Consider the following 16,032-nt stretch of genomic DNA (forward strand, 5'->3'; position numbering starts at 1 on the left):
AGACAAGCTACAACCTCTGATTTGGTTTTCTCATCAGTAAAAATGCCAGTTCAGAAAATATCAGTAGCATCAGATGATATAAAGTGTTTTGAAGAGCTTTGAAAACTGTGAAGGACTATATCAATATAAAGTATTAGAATTAATTCATATTAAATAATTTTATCTTAGTTATTCAGTTAATGTCTACACCAACATTTTAGCTAATAATCAGAAACAAAGAAGATACTTTTTTGTGCCTGCTGAGTGGCAGGCATTGTACTGGCACTTTACGTTGGCACTATATATTATTTACTCCTCGAGCAACTCTATGATGTATATATTATTAACTTCATATTATAGGTGACACAAAAGCTCAGTGCGGTAAAGATCGCATAGCTAAGGTTAGAACTCAGGCCTTCTTGATTCCAAAGCCCATACTATTTTTACTAAACCACAGTGCCTCCAGCCATTCATTCATTATTTATTCAAAGCCATATATTCCACAAGTATTTACTGAAAACTTCCCATGTGCTAGGAAATGCAAAGATGAAGAACTTTGCTTACAGAACGCCTAGTAAAATTAATGCCCAAAGTTCCAGTGTTTTGCGGTACGTTTTCACATAGGTAGGCCCAAGTGGTCAAGTATCTTGCTCAAGTTTAAATGGATAGTCAGTTGTCAGTTGACTCTTTAGTGCTCAAATGCAGGTCCTGTGGCTCTAAAATCTGGACCTTTCCATCACACCACATTGCAGGGGAACACGGGGTGTGATGAGGTGCACAGCTCGAACCAGACACATGCATTTTCCTTCCTTCATTCTCCAGAGGGCAGCAATTCAAAAATTTTATCAAATCTATTTTGGATGTCAAAATAAATTAAATTTGTGTTCTTTATTACTTGTCTAGCATGAATCATCACTCATTTTGGGTAGCTGAAACTGTCTGAGGAGAAGTTTTATTTATTTTATCCCCAGAGCTGGGTGCTACAAAAATACGTACAGTAGCTGTTTCTAGCTCTTTGGTCACTTCTTACAGCACAGTTTCTTTTAATTAAAACAAAAAACAAAAAAACTGGTTTTCATTTTTAACTTATATGTAGAACAAGGCATCTAGGACACATGGTATGTAACTAGATATGTCATCTAGTTAATGATACGTAACTTGTTGAAATTGTAAAATAACAATTTAGCAAGCATTTACTACCTTGTATTTGGTGCTGATAACAATGGTTAACATTTGTCTCATTTACTATGAGATGCATCATCTCATTTAAACCTCTCAACCAGTCTGTGAAATATTATTATTGCCTTTTGATAGACAGTAACATGACTAGTGTGTGGTAGATTTTGGATCTGCTCTGAGCCACTAACTATATTACTGACTTGATAGCCACAAGCCAATTTCCATTTAGCAAATTGTACTGTGCAGTTATTCTGTTCAATTCAAGCAACAATTATTGAGTATCCACCCATAAGTCATCAAATTACTTAAGATCTAATGAAAGAAGGTGAATACTGAATACAGATGATCTCAATGCAGTGCACTCAATGCTAAAAGAGAGCTCTGGGAAACCAGGAAGGGCACAAGGAACTGACTTAGGAAGAAGAGGGGATACCTCAGCTGAGTATCAAAAACCAACTAGGAGCAAGCCGGAAAACAGGAAAGGGGAAAAATAGAGATAAAGGGTATCATAGGGAGAGAAATAATGGTGGGGTAGGGAAGACAGGAGAGAGATTGAAGCAAGCGTGATACGTCTGGAGAGTTACACAAAGTCTCACTTGGCTGGGCCCTGGTACCCAGGGGAGAGTAATGACGATGAGGGCCAGAACCCACATCACCAAGGGCCATAGATGCTAAGGAGATTCACTGCTCTTTGCGCACTTCTCTGTGATTTGCACAGGCCTGAGCAGATTCATAATACCAGTCCAAAAGTTCCAAGTTGAGATAGGGTTTTCCCTAGTTCTGCTAACTCAAAGAGATTTTTACAAAGCATTGTATATATCTGTAAAATGATCACTTCCTGCTTGGCCCAGTAGCGCACCCAGGGGTGGGGGTGGGGGCTGTAGGTCCTGTTTCGTCATTGGCTGGCACTTATTTTCCCTTCTGATGATATTGCTGTCACCGCTAGAAAGAGCATTATTCACTAGGAATGGAGGGACGTCAATTAGCTCCCCAAACAGAGCAGTCATCAGTCACAAAATGCTCCTGGTCATTATTCACCTGGGTTTGCTGGGACAAACCCTCTGATCTCAGGATGACAGGACAGCATTGAACACCAGCCCTTGGGGCTTCAACCCTCTGGCCTCCTGCCCGCTTTGTAAATAAGATGATTGCTGCTACTACCGCCTGGTTTGCCTGAACGGATACAGAAATTCTTCAGGGAACAGAGAGATAAGGACTAAGGAAGAGATTCTTTAAAAACTGTCCAAAGCAACCCAACCCTACACCTGACAAACGCCTAATTCCTGCATTCATACTGAATAACACAAACTGTTTTTCAATCAGGAGTTTGAGTTTTTAAAGGGAAGGAAAGAACTGAAAACATCTTATGCTGAATTAGGGGAGTTAAGCTTTAAAATATTCTGGCATTAATCTCTGTCCAAATTAATTGCACATTTCACAGTTTTTGTAAAGATTTCATCATATGTATATTCACAAAATCTATACATATAAATTTTGTGTCATTTAAGGGAAGGGGAGATTTGCCATACGTTTTTCTTGTACATTTTATTACCTGCGTGTATAAACCTAACAACAATTTTTCTGCTTCATTTAAATGCCCCATTCAAATCTCTGATTATTCTAGAAAGGGACTGAAACCCTTTAGCTGTTCAGTTCAGGTTCTGATTGCTTGTCTTGTTAAATCCAAATATTTTTAACCTATGAGCAATTTATCTTACTTGGTCATCCCATCCCAGTGCAAATATTTTCAAGTGTGAATCTCTTCCCACTGATTGAGGAATTAGAGATGAAAAGCCTTAGAAAATGCCCTCCATTTCCTAACAGAGGGGAAACCCCTACGTAGTTCAGCAATATTCACCAAAATAAATAAATCCAAATATCCCTTTGAATGACCCAGACTAGGTCGCACTTGCTGCAAAATGCCAGTGTCTCCTGGGGACAGCCTCCAGGGAGATATGAGTGAGTACATGCGGCTGTTACAGCAAGAATAGGTCAACAAAGATTTTGGTACAAGTTGCCCTTTCAAGAGACCCTTCCAAGAAGATGGGGACACATTTGTTTCCCCTCATGCCCCAGTTCCAAGCTCGCTTGGTTGAGCTCCCCAGCTCTCACAGCCATTGTGATATCCAAGTGGAAGGAGAAAAGTAGAGTTATATGCGAGGGAGGACTGTTGGACAGTGTTTTCTTTAGCAACAATTCTGAGAGTCCCAAAGCATGAAAGCTCTTGGTTCTAATCACATTATGTCCAAGCAGAGGGAAATAGGAAAAGAAATATTGATTCTTAGAACCTGATTATGCAAGTAAATTTTTTAACAAGGTGACCTTAGGAGATGCTTATAGTAGAGCAGGCAGCTTCTTGAGGACTTGTGTACATACCAGACCACTCTTGGTAGTCTGACGCTACAAACAAACAATACTATGGTTAAAATGCAGTGCCCATCAGTGGAATCAGCTTCCATGACTCTCCTTTCCTGAAAGGCACAAACCTGCCTTTCTTAACGTTGAAGGACAACCGAAAGCTCTTCCAAGTCTGCTTCGAAAAATGATTATGCATGTAACCAAGATATAATTTCTCATCTTCGATGCAAAAGATGAGAAGGAAAACCAGAGCCAGGGAACAGTGATGAACCAAGGTACTTGGCAACAAGGCTTAATGCTATTGTTCTCACTGCTATCATTCTGACAGTAAATAGTACAAACCAGTCTAAAAGCAAGCTCTTTCCTTTGTGTCCAGGGCTAGAATTTTCAGAGTATACCTAATGGATGTCAGGCAGTGGGCCAAGAGAAACTAAAACCGTAGGCAAAAATCAGCTTTACTATGCTTGAAATACTTCAGATTTTTTTGGCTTATTTTTCATGGCACTATATGTTTGTGCTGGAATTCTGAAGCCATCTGTATAAAAGACAGCAAAGACAGAGCAATCACCTGGGAAATGGGAGCTGAAAACACTGGCTTTCGTCTAGGAATAGAAGAGCAAAGATGAGGTATAAACAGCAGAAAAGAGTATAAAATTTATAAATGAAAATGAGTTTATTCCAACTTTTGGGTCTAAAAGAAAATTCTATAGGCAAGTGATTAAAGTATTTGCAAAGACACTAGATTTAGAAACTTAAAAACAAATAGGTCTTTCTTACTCAAATACACGTAAACACATTAACCAACAGATTTAGCATGACATAAAGTAGAAACTTCTAAACCTGGCTATATGAACTGGTCTCGTTTGCTTTTCTCCTATATACAGAGAATGAGCGTTCAAAAAGTATAGAAATCTAATCAGGTGTGGCTCATTAAAAACCTATGTCCAATTTACGATAAGTACTTATCATTTTTGAAAGTGCAATCAGCCAGATAGTTTGTAACGTTCCCAAGAGAGAATCAGTTAATTCATTCACCAGGTAGTCAATGAAAAGCATCTTGGCAGATTTAGCTCTACAGGTGTTTTAAGACAACTTGATATATTCAAATTTAAATTCATAAAAAAGACGAACGAGGAGGGAATTATTTCCTCACAAAAATAATTTGCACCTGCAAAAATGCTTGTAGCAGGGTGTGCCTTGAGTTGTCAGCTCCACTGGGGGATTTCAAATGTAGCTAAATGTTCATAAATCCAGTTTATAAGAAATTTTCAGAAATAGCTCTATTGCTCAAAGTAAGATGTTCCCATAGTTTAAAACTTTTCTACCCATCCTACAGAAGAGTTTTCTACACACTTCGGTATTCGGTAACCTAGAATTGTTCACCGTGGATAGATACGATGATCTAACATGTTCAGTTCTTCAGGGCTACAGGACTACCTTTACAGATTTGAAATTTTGTTAGGGATATAGGCAAACCTCAGCTATTCACAGTAATAGTGATTGCAACAAAGTGAGTAATGAAATCCATAAATTATCCTCAGATGTCCAAATCCTTGATAGCCAAATATGAAACATTCTGTTAAGATTTTTCCACTGGTGCTAGCAAGTGGGAGAGGAGGCTGATTAAAACCTGAAACCTCCTTCCTCTCACTGACCTCTGTCTGCTGACAGAGACAATAGGCAGGCAAGTGGTGAGAGCAGGCAGCCCAAGGCCTGGGAGCAGAGACACTCAGCGGACTGCATAATTAGCTCCTCAATAAGAGGGAGAAGACCACAAACAAGGCAGAAGCAAGCCAGAGGGGACTTTACTTCAATTTAGTAATGATTTCATCCACAGCACCACTCCTGCCCCCCGGATGCTGAGGAGACTAAGCACCTCGGCCTGCTTGGTACCCTGGATTGTATCCCAAGACTCCCCAGCATGGCCATCAGTATCAGACTGCCTCCTCCAACAGTGGCTCTCTAAAACTGCCGCGACTCAGTGATGCCGCCGTGCTGCCGTGGAAACGATGCCAGACCTGCTTCAAGGCCAGACTTAGTTTGATCTTGGCTGTACTCTTTCCCTGCCCCATAGATGAGGCCCCAACAAGCCTTCTCGTGGCTGCTTATGAGCCAAAGGGCTAGAATTGTGATTAAATGTGATCACTTCTGTGGCCACACTGTAAGTCTATAAATTGACGTATTAATGTAAGGTTTTGCTCACGAGGGTTTAGAAAATGAGATAGCAGTTCAAATAAGGTCAGGTGGACTGTCTGCCCATGGACCTCCAGTAAGAATGAATCCCTTTATTCTGTTCCACCTTCTCTCCTTCCTCTAAGAGCACTGACGGCCTGAAGGGAAATGAGGTGTTTGCAGCCAACACTGAAAAGAAAAGTGGCAAACCTCTGCTGTATAGCTGAATTGCTGGGAGAATTCTTTTAAAAATATGATTCTGTCTTCTATGATCAAATTCAGTGCTACCTAGCTCTTCCCAGAGTCTTCTGGATGACTCAGTAGGAGTCAATCTCTGGGCACAAAATTCATACATAAAGTCAAAATCTTTGCAATGGATATTACTTTTTTCCAAAGATCATAGATACGCAAAAAAATTGAAGGCACCAAGAATTAAAAAAAAAAAAAAAATGATTCCCAAAGAATTTAGAAGCATACTTGAAACTTTTCCATGTGACTGATACCACTCATGTGACTATACCGATTTGAGATCTAATTTTGGGCATCAATTTTGGGAATGTAGATTGAAAACTTAACTTGTACATTTGACTTTCAAAAACAGGATTTTACCTTGATTCCCACCTCTCAAATATTGCATTATGCTGTTTTGGTATAATTGCCTGTTGCTACATTATCCTTGACTTTTTAGCCAGGCTAAAGCACAAAAACAAAATTATTTTACTCTGTACTTTCTTTAATGAGGGTTGATGTGAATCAACTAGAATTTGATTACTTGTTGATTAATATGTTATTCACTCAACAAACATTTATGCAAATCTATGGCCTATGCTGGGAAGACAACTCAAAGCCCCGTGGAGGTTATATGGTTCTGTGATAATTCGTAGTACCTAAGTGAGGCTCTGCAATCATGGGTCTATCATTCCTTGATTTGGAATATCCATTAGGTTCTTGCCAATGTTTACTTTTCCCTCCAAAAATGACAATTTTTTTATCAAGTCCCATGAAGTATGAAGTCACTTGTAGAGTTGTTAGGAAAGAGAAGTGTAGGTGGCACGAGACTTCCTGCTAAGAAACAGTATTAATTCTGTACATTTTATACCACACGGGACTAGCTTGCAAGGCAAAGAAAGAGAAGCTGTTATTCCTCCAATTAGAAATGAATTCAGATTAACAACATACTGAATTTATCAGTCATTTATACCTTACTGTAAATGTTTTAAAATAATAGCTTCAATTATATGTATTTCTCCTAATAAGCACTTTTATTTCACTTACGATTCTGGGCACTATTCTAAATGTTTTCTAAATCAGTATTAGCTGATCTTATAATAAGAATATCTAACTGCAATTCTCAGGACGGTTCTTCCCCAACTTTTAAAAAATGCCACAGCGCACATAGAAAATAATACTTTACTAGAGAAAACTCCTGAAGCTGCTCCTGGCTACAAACCGCTGCCCTCAGACCTGACCCAGCCACCCTACGGATTGGAAAAAGAAAGACATTCAACACCTGTAAAACCTATTTCTGGCTGGGAATGTCTGGCTTAAGGAAGCTAAAATTTAATGCGACAGTTGTATAAGATAGGGAATTGGAGAGTATGAAGTTTTTGGAGGAAGTTGGAAGGCTTTGAACAACCAGAGGGTAGTAAGAGGTCTTGAATTCTTTTCCTCTGACTGAATATGAAATGAGAGGATTTTTCTTCATCAATCATTAGGGTATCACTAGTCAGATTTAAAAGCCACATGGTTCTCGTAACTGGGGAGGGGAGAGCCTATACTTTATGATACGATATAAAGCCTATGTTTTAAATAATACATGTCTACTATGTAGTTCTGATCTATTGTCAGCTTCTCCATCAGATCAACCCTCGGTTCTCCTGGTAATTCTCCTGGGCATGTTGATCTCATTTGTGAAAAGACCAGGAGGCTGCTTTCATCACCTCAGTCTAAAGCCTTTTAAACTTCCAGACTTCCAGCAATGAAGTAAGTGCTTATTCTGCACTGAGATTTTCAGTTTCTAAATAAATTGCCTTGTACCTTGTACCTTGTAGTAGCTGATCTCATAATGAGAATATCTAACTGCATAATTAGCTCCTAATTATAAACATTGTAGCAAATCATTGTTCCTGAATAAAAAGGTTGATTTTAATGGGCTGCAATGTGAGAAGTTTTATATTCTTCTATAGTTAATAATATGCTATTTTCCATACATATGACATTTTCTTCTACTTGAAAAGCATTTTCCAATAATTTCTTAGTTTCATGTGATTGAATACATTTGCCCTTTGATTTCCATGGCCCTTAGTGTAGGTACATTCTTCTATTTCCCAGTAATAACTGGTGTTGTGTCGGAATATTTCATTTCTGTTTTAATTGATTTAATTCTTTGACCCAAAAAGCCAGAAGTCATTTACCAACAAATTGCTTTTTAAAAACCATCAGGCAATAGCCATTAACTGCCATTTACAGATGTAGATAGTAGAATCACCTGAGAATTTCTCCACTTTAAGGTCATGTAAAAATACATAGTAGATCTAGTAATTAAAGTGTTCTAGCCACTGTAATATCCTCTTTAAATGACAAAGAAATAGTGGGGAAAGTGAGTGGAGACTAGTGGGAAGATAAATAGTCCAATGGAATTCGTCCAAATTAAACTAATGCATTGAATCCCCTCAATCTCACTGCATGCATATCTGAACTTGCAGAATTAATTAGGAGGAGTGCAAAGTTTAGATTGCAGAGGCTCCTTCACCTTAGGTTAGACTGCTAAAGGCTGCCACATTATTTTTTTTCCCATACATCCAGAGACTAAGAGGCAATTAAGTTTATGGATGTTTAGCTAATTAAGAATAGAGGTTCTGTAAGTGTTTACCGTTAGATGAATGTATAAAGAATTTGTGGTATTAACATACAATGGAATATTACTCTACCATAAAAGAGAATGAAATCTTGCCTTTTACACAATGTGGATGGACCTAGAAGGTATTATGCTAAGTGAAATAAGTCAGACAGAGAAAGACAGATACTGTGTGATTTCACTTCCATGTGGAATCTAAAGAACAGAATAAATGAACAAACAAAACAGAAACAAACTCATAGATACGGAGAACATTTTATGGTTGCCAGCTGGGAGGGAGGTTGTGGAGATGCAAAAGGGGACGGGATTAAGATGTACAAAGTACCAGTTCTAAGAACAGTCGTGGGGATGTAAAGCACAGCCCCGTCCACCCCTCCAGCCTCCCACGCATCAAAATACCTGCAGTCCCCAGTGCAGAACATCATGAGAGGACTTCTTATATTCGATATCAACTATTTTTCCTCCCACATCTAGAGATGTAGAGGTTTAAGAAAAACACTACATCCTTTTTGAAAGAACGCATCTTCTCTTCTCCTCTACTCTTCCCTGAGCCCAATGCTGAGTGACCAAACATGGCTTTTAGTGACTCTGCCATTAAGGAAGGTAGATGTATTCTTGGCATTCAAATGCATTCTTCCTTTTCCTTTATAAATAGTGATGATAAAGTCTAGTTAAAAGCAGCACTGTTGATGTTATTCTACAGTATGGATTGACCTGGTCATGTAATAACCATAGATAACAAAGTATCTGCCGGGAAACTTCCTCCAAATGCTAAACAACCACCTTACAAACAAACTTTAGGTCAGGAAAATTACCTCTAGCCTAGATTCAACGCAACCTCAACGATGCTGTGTTGATCTGGAACTACTGCTTAAACTTCTGGTGAGGTCAGCAGCTTGACTTTCATTTGAGGTGAGCAGTCCCAGAGAAGTATCAAGAGCATACTACCTGTCTGTCTCTTAACAAACTGACAGAACTGCCCATTTCTTTTGGCCTGACCTGGACCTGTGGTAGCCCTGGGCAGGCTAATTATTTGGCATCCCTTGAAATTAGTACATTAAATATTTCTTCAACATATATTTAAGGTTGAGTAGTACTCAGGATGAGGGTCAAAAAGTAAGGCCAAAAGTAGTATTGTCCCAATTTGTATGCCCAATCACAAAATTGAAGGCCCAGTGATTAACTGAACCTACTTTCTTTAGAGGCACTTTATAATTGACCACTTATGTGCTTTAAGTAGCATGCAAGTGGCTGGACCGTTGGCATGATCCACAGAATGTATTCTTGGCAGAGTCAGCCTGTGTGTATGTTTGGCACTCACTCCTGGTCTTGGGTAGGGACCGTCTATTTGCCCTTTTAGATGGTCATGGACCCCCCACCCCTGGAAACAATGGGCCCATATTCTATTTCCCTGACTGTAGCAGAAAGCAGAAATCATACAGACTATAATTAGCTATTGACTTCTTTCTTAAGATTTTACCAAGATTCAATTTTAAAAACAAGGTCTTTTAGAACCTAAATTAGTCCTCTGAAAAGCCCAAGAAAAATAAAGAAAAGTAAGAGTACCTGAAGCCAAGTAATTTTCAATGGCTCCATTCTACATTCAACAGCATCCAGGTGCTATTAGGGTATTTTCAACTACAATGAAGAGCTCTCTCCATTAAACTTAAAAAAAAGTAAATAATCACATGAAGTGGTTAACCATTAGGGATATACAAATTTAAACCACACTGTGACAGAAACCAGCATTCCACACAGATGTTGGAATGCCAAAGTTAAAAAGATTGACAATACGAAGCGTTTCTGAGGATCTGTGGAAACTAAAATTCTCATAAAATTCTCATAAAATTCTCAGATATTAAAACCATTTTGGAAAACCATTTAGCAGTTTCTTATAAAATTTAGCACCCATTTGCTTTGTAATTCCATGTAAGAGGGAAAAAAAAATATGTTCACAGACACACAAGAAATAAAAGCCTAGTGCAGTGATTCTAAAACTTTAGCTTGCATCAGATTCAGCTGGGATATTTGTTAAAAAACAGATTGCTGAGTTTACAATTCAGTAGGGTTTCAGAGTTTTCAGTTCAGTGAGTCTGTATGGAATGTGAGAAATGGCCTTTATAACAAGTTCCTAGGTGATGCTGATTAAGACACTGCATTTTCTCTGCCTCCCTTTAGTATTTGTCTTCCCCTTTAGAATGCAAGTTTCTTGAGGGAATGAATTGAGTCTGTCTTGTTCATGACAATAACCCTAGTTCTTTACATAGTGTCTCAGATATTTGTTCACTGAATAAATATTGCAATATTTATTACTTTGCTGTTTGCTTTCATTTCTCTCAAAATCCTCTCTTGTCTTAAAAGGAATAGTAATTATAATAACAAGGGCTAATATTCGTTAAGTGCTTAAAACGTACTAGAAACTGTGCCAAGTGTTGACGTGCATAATCTTATTGAATTATCACAGAACTCTTCTGAAGATTTTGTATTATTCTTCCCCATTTTACAATTGAAGAAACTGAGATATAGAAAGATTAAGTAACTTGAGACAGGTTGCAGATCCAAGATTTAAACCAGGAAGTCTGACTCCAGGTTTTTAACTACTATTTACTGTGCTTTCCTTATACCTCTCTAAAAATCACTGTGTGCTACGAAGGTAGAATGGAGCCATGGAAAATTACTTTGCCTACAAGTTTTCATGGATTTTTCAGAGGACGAATTTAGGTTTAAAAGATCTGTTTTTAAAATGGAATCATGCTCTTCCCTGCCTGCTTCTCTGCCCTTTCCTTCAACTGCACATCCAGTGGCGCAGACATACTGTGTGGTTTTACCATGCCCCTTCTATTTCTAATGGCTTTCCCTCTTTATGGCTCTGGAAAAAAATCCACCCATATTTCAAGACTCAACTCCAGCAACTCCAATGCTACAAGGCTTTTTCTGACTACCCTCTACCCAAACCCAGTAGATAGACTTGACCACTCCCCCTTTATACCCACATTGTACTCTACTCATCTATAACTTTTATTCCTTTTTTCCCTTGCATTATTGTGGTCTGCCCTAGAATATGAGTTCCACAAAGTCAGAGACTGCATTTTACCCTATTTTAGTATCTTCAGAACTTAATATAGATCTTCGTAGTAGGCATTAAGATATATTACATAAGATTCCCTTATTCTCATACTTATCATTATTTTATAAAATAATGATATACAATCTCTCATCATACAAATACATATCTTTGGCATTTAAAAATTTCAATCTTTATTGTTTTCATTTCTAGAAGTTCTATTTAATTCTTTCAAAATCCATGTACTTTCAAATTTATTATGTTTAAGACTTGGGTAGCTAGTTTTCATTTGTGTTTATGCCTTGACTCTCCTTCATGGTGATTCATTTCCTCATGTGGTTTGTAATTTTTTAATTTGCGAACTCATCTTTTGCAAAGTCTATTTTTCCCTGGAGATCCTGATTGCTCCAAATGTGGGGGGAAAAAATAAAACACTTTTGAGTCCTTTCAGATGTGATTTCACTAGGGATTTCAAGTTACTCAATAGCCCCAAATCAGCTTCTAATGCTAATTTCATGGTTTAAGTTTTCTGTACCACTCTTGTAGAATAAATTCAGACTCTCTACCTACATTTGGTACAAACCAGCTATGGCTTTAAATTTCTCATAAGCAACTCTTCCCCTTCCCCTCAAGGCCTTGAACAAATAGTAAGTTTTTTTCTGTCTTTCTGAATTGGTAAGAAAAGTTTTTTTAGATCTCTTTAGATAAGTAGGGAAGCTTTTTAAGACTCCAAGCTTTATGCACAGAGTTCTTTATCAGGCCCCCAACCTCACACATATCCAAGGGCATATCTCTTGTCCCAACCTCTGGACTCTAGGTGCATATCTGATCTGAAACCCACATGGACAGGTAGTATCAACTCCTACTTATTGCTCTGGTTTTGGTTTCCCTTCTCAATTTCTGCCACTTAGGATTTCCTTTTCATTTTTTTGAGCTATGCACTAAATCATTTGTGGAGAAATATTTTTTCCAGCACTTGAACTTCACTCTTGTCTTCTTAGTCTTCCATGTTGTTGAAAGTTGCACTTTTGATTTTTAGAATACTTTCATATGCTTTTTCAACCGATCCACCTAATAACTCTCAAGAAAGATTAATCAGATAGTAGGCCCTCTTACACTAGGTAACTATGTAGATTAAAAATAGTTTAAGAATCTTACCTAAGTGCTCATGGATAATAAATAAGTTGCCTCACCAGCTTGAAAACTTCAAACTAGTTTTAGCCTAATGCTGTGTTTGAGACCCAGGGATTCGATCAATACCTAGGGAAGGCAAAGATAGCCTTTTGGTAGGTGGTCCTAAGAATACCACCAATTTGCTCTTTTGTGGGCTCTAGACCTGGGTTTATTCCCTTGGATCTTACCTTGCTCCACTCCTTTCTCCTACATCTCTATCCTTTTAATGAATATCTACCATTCTCAAATATACTAAGCAATCTTTTCCACTCAGCTATCTTCTAACCTGTCTCTTAAACTTCATGAATTTACCCAGTCTTCTTTGTCCACCAGAATCATCCCCCCTAGCCTAATTACAGTGAAGATGTTCATTTCCACCCTACATCTTTCTGATTTAACTTCATCTTTTATGCTCACACATGATTTCTCCACCCAGTGAATGGAGGAAATTAGGAAGACAAGTCCAATTTAAACGGTAAGAGAATGATTAAAAGACCAGTGCATCTACTGAAGAATGATATGCTCATTATAGAAACTGTGTACCTTTTCTGTCTTTGTTGACCCGTATTATTATACTGGCTCTCCATGGGGTGAAAACTATGCAAATGCATTGTGCTCTGAGATGTCTGGGTCCCACGTAAAAATAACGAAGCCCACATATGGAAGACAGTCATGCTGTTCACTTGGAAATGGCCCTTTTCAACACACCCAACTCAGGGGCCACAGGTACCCTGAAAAAGCCACAGTGAGGCTCAGAATCCTAAATCAGAGAATTCTGTTGGCTCACCTAGCTCACTGCAAATCTTTTCTTTCATTGAGTCCTTTGGGTTTCTGAAACATTTGGCTTTGCATCTTGGCTTTTTTTTTTTTTTTAATTGTTTGGATCTAGTGAGTTGCTTCCAACTGTTTCCCTTGGTCTTGACTACAATTCTTTCGGGAACACATTCTGGAAATTTTTTCTCACCTTGAAAACCTCAAGAGAGAATAAGAAACACTCTGTTAGCTGAACCTCAAAGGGCCACATTCCCATCTTCCATACAGGAAAGGAGATCAAACCTTTTTAATACTAATAACCAAAAGAAATACTAAGAGAATAGATATTGCAAATGTAGACAGAAACCCTACACAAAATATTTTCTTCCACATTCTGAATAAACTAAGAATAAGTGACATATCCTCACACTACAATGAGGGAAATTCTGTCCCCCTGTTCCCCTCCCCCAAAATAACTCCTAAAGCCAATCAAGTCTTACCAGCTTCAAATTTCATTACAAGCAGAGAAAAAAGAAAATATTTACTAACAGAAATCAGAAAGATAGGCACTTCTGAGTATTAGCTTCAAAACATCTTGTTAATTAGTCAGACTTTGTGTCTCCTTACCTAATGTCAGTGGATACAAGGGGAATCTATGTAGAAGCACTTGTTTTTCTGGGATTTCTCATTGTTGGTAAAAGATGTTTGTGCCAATATTGAATATATAAAGTTATCTTCTTGCTGAAGATGACACTTGTCACAGCATGATTGCTAGCAACAAGGGAGAGTTAATGCAAATAGTTTAATATTACCATGTCTGAGATGTATTCCATTAGGGTCACGGTACATTTGGGTTAAAGACATTCTTCTAGTATGTTATATCTCTGTTGTCCCTTCCTGCTCTGGGCTGCTGCACCAAAAAGAAAAGAATGAAGAGTCACCCAGCTGTGATCTGAAGAAATGTTAGGAAAGGAAGCTATTCTTTTAACCAATTCTTCTTCTTCTTCTTCTTCTTCTTCTTCTTCTTCTTATTATTATTATTATTATTATTATTATTACCAATGAAAAGCATTCAAAATGTTTACATTAAACAACTGGCAATTTCACAGTTTATAATGCACAGTGTTCAGGGGGAAAAGGTAACTTAGATGATTCTGCGGTCATAATTCCCCCACATGCTCTCCCGTATCTCCTTCACATGAAGGGGTTAAGGAACACAGAGATTGTTTTTCTTCTCCTTTGGCTTCTATACAAAGCCCTTGCCTTCTAATAATTTGACTTCTCTGGGAGCTCTCTGACTCATCAGTAAACGTAGTCTGAGAACTTGATGCTTGTGTAGAGAGAGAACTGGAAGGTTGTAGAACATGACAATCTCGTCCAGCAGGAGTCCATTTACGTGCATCTACTAGGAGCAGTAAAGGATATTGCTGATCAATGTTATCATGGCTGTTCCTGAAATCAAATGCTTTCTCTGGGATATAGTGTTGCTCTATTCTGGGACTCTATAGGGTTTCTGTGGCTTTGGGCTTTGTCTAAAAATTCAAAGAATTCTCCAATGGCAAGTTACACTGTTTTAAAAAAATAATCAATTAAAAAATCTAAGTGCTTTAGATTCTATGAAAGCAAGTCACAAATGTGCCTGGTTTGTATCTGATAAAAAGAGGAGAGAATTGAATATTATTTTAGTATCAAGGACAGCTGTCATCTAATGGGGTGAATTCTTTCCACAAAGAAACTATAAGCAATGGAAAATGCCAAGGTCTATCATTGTGTTAGCAAGTTAAACTAAACAATATGTTCTAAATAATTTATTGGGCAATTGGTTTGATTTTATTGCTTTTTAAGGGCTGCAGAAATGTGGAGAGCAAGATAACTACCCTTTTTCAGGTGCTCTAGTTCTATCAGTTATGTTAGTATTTCTACCACTTGGTCCCACTGATTTCCCAGGGAGGTTTTCCCCCAGTGTAATATGTTTTGGTCTTATTTATGCATTGGATATATCATCCTCATCTAGCTGTCTCATTCACCACTGCACCAGCTTTATCAATATCTGGAAATAACATTACCCACACAGCACAGTCATAAGTCTGTAGTCTGCTCTTGATGTGAATGGTCAGAAACATTCTTCCTGGCAAATCTCCTCAGGAAATAAGTATGGAATGTATCACCTTTCCCAGAAGATGAACGAAGGGGAAGAAGGCACTGAGCTGTACATTTAAATCAAGCCTTGCTCCTGCCATAAGAGGTGAGGACGATTTGGAACCCTGGGAAAATTACAGGCCTTGTCTGGAGCAGGAAATGTGGCTCTGAAGCTCTAAAAAGCAGGGCCTTACTACATACTTCGCAGAGTCCAGCTCTGTTTTCTCACAAGGCAAAGAGGAAAGTCAACAACAATAATAACAGCTGACATTTATTGAGTACTTCGTACCAGGCATTCTAAGTGGTTTAAGTATATTAATCCATCTTATTCTCACAACCATCTGTCTATGGATGAAGC

This window comes from Rhinolophus hipposideros (assembly GCF_964194185.1).
Source record: "Rhinolophus hipposideros genome assembly, chromosome: 3".
Classification (NCBI taxonomy): Eukaryota; Metazoa; Chordata; class Mammalia; order Chiroptera; family Rhinolophidae; genus Rhinolophus; species Rhinolophus hipposideros.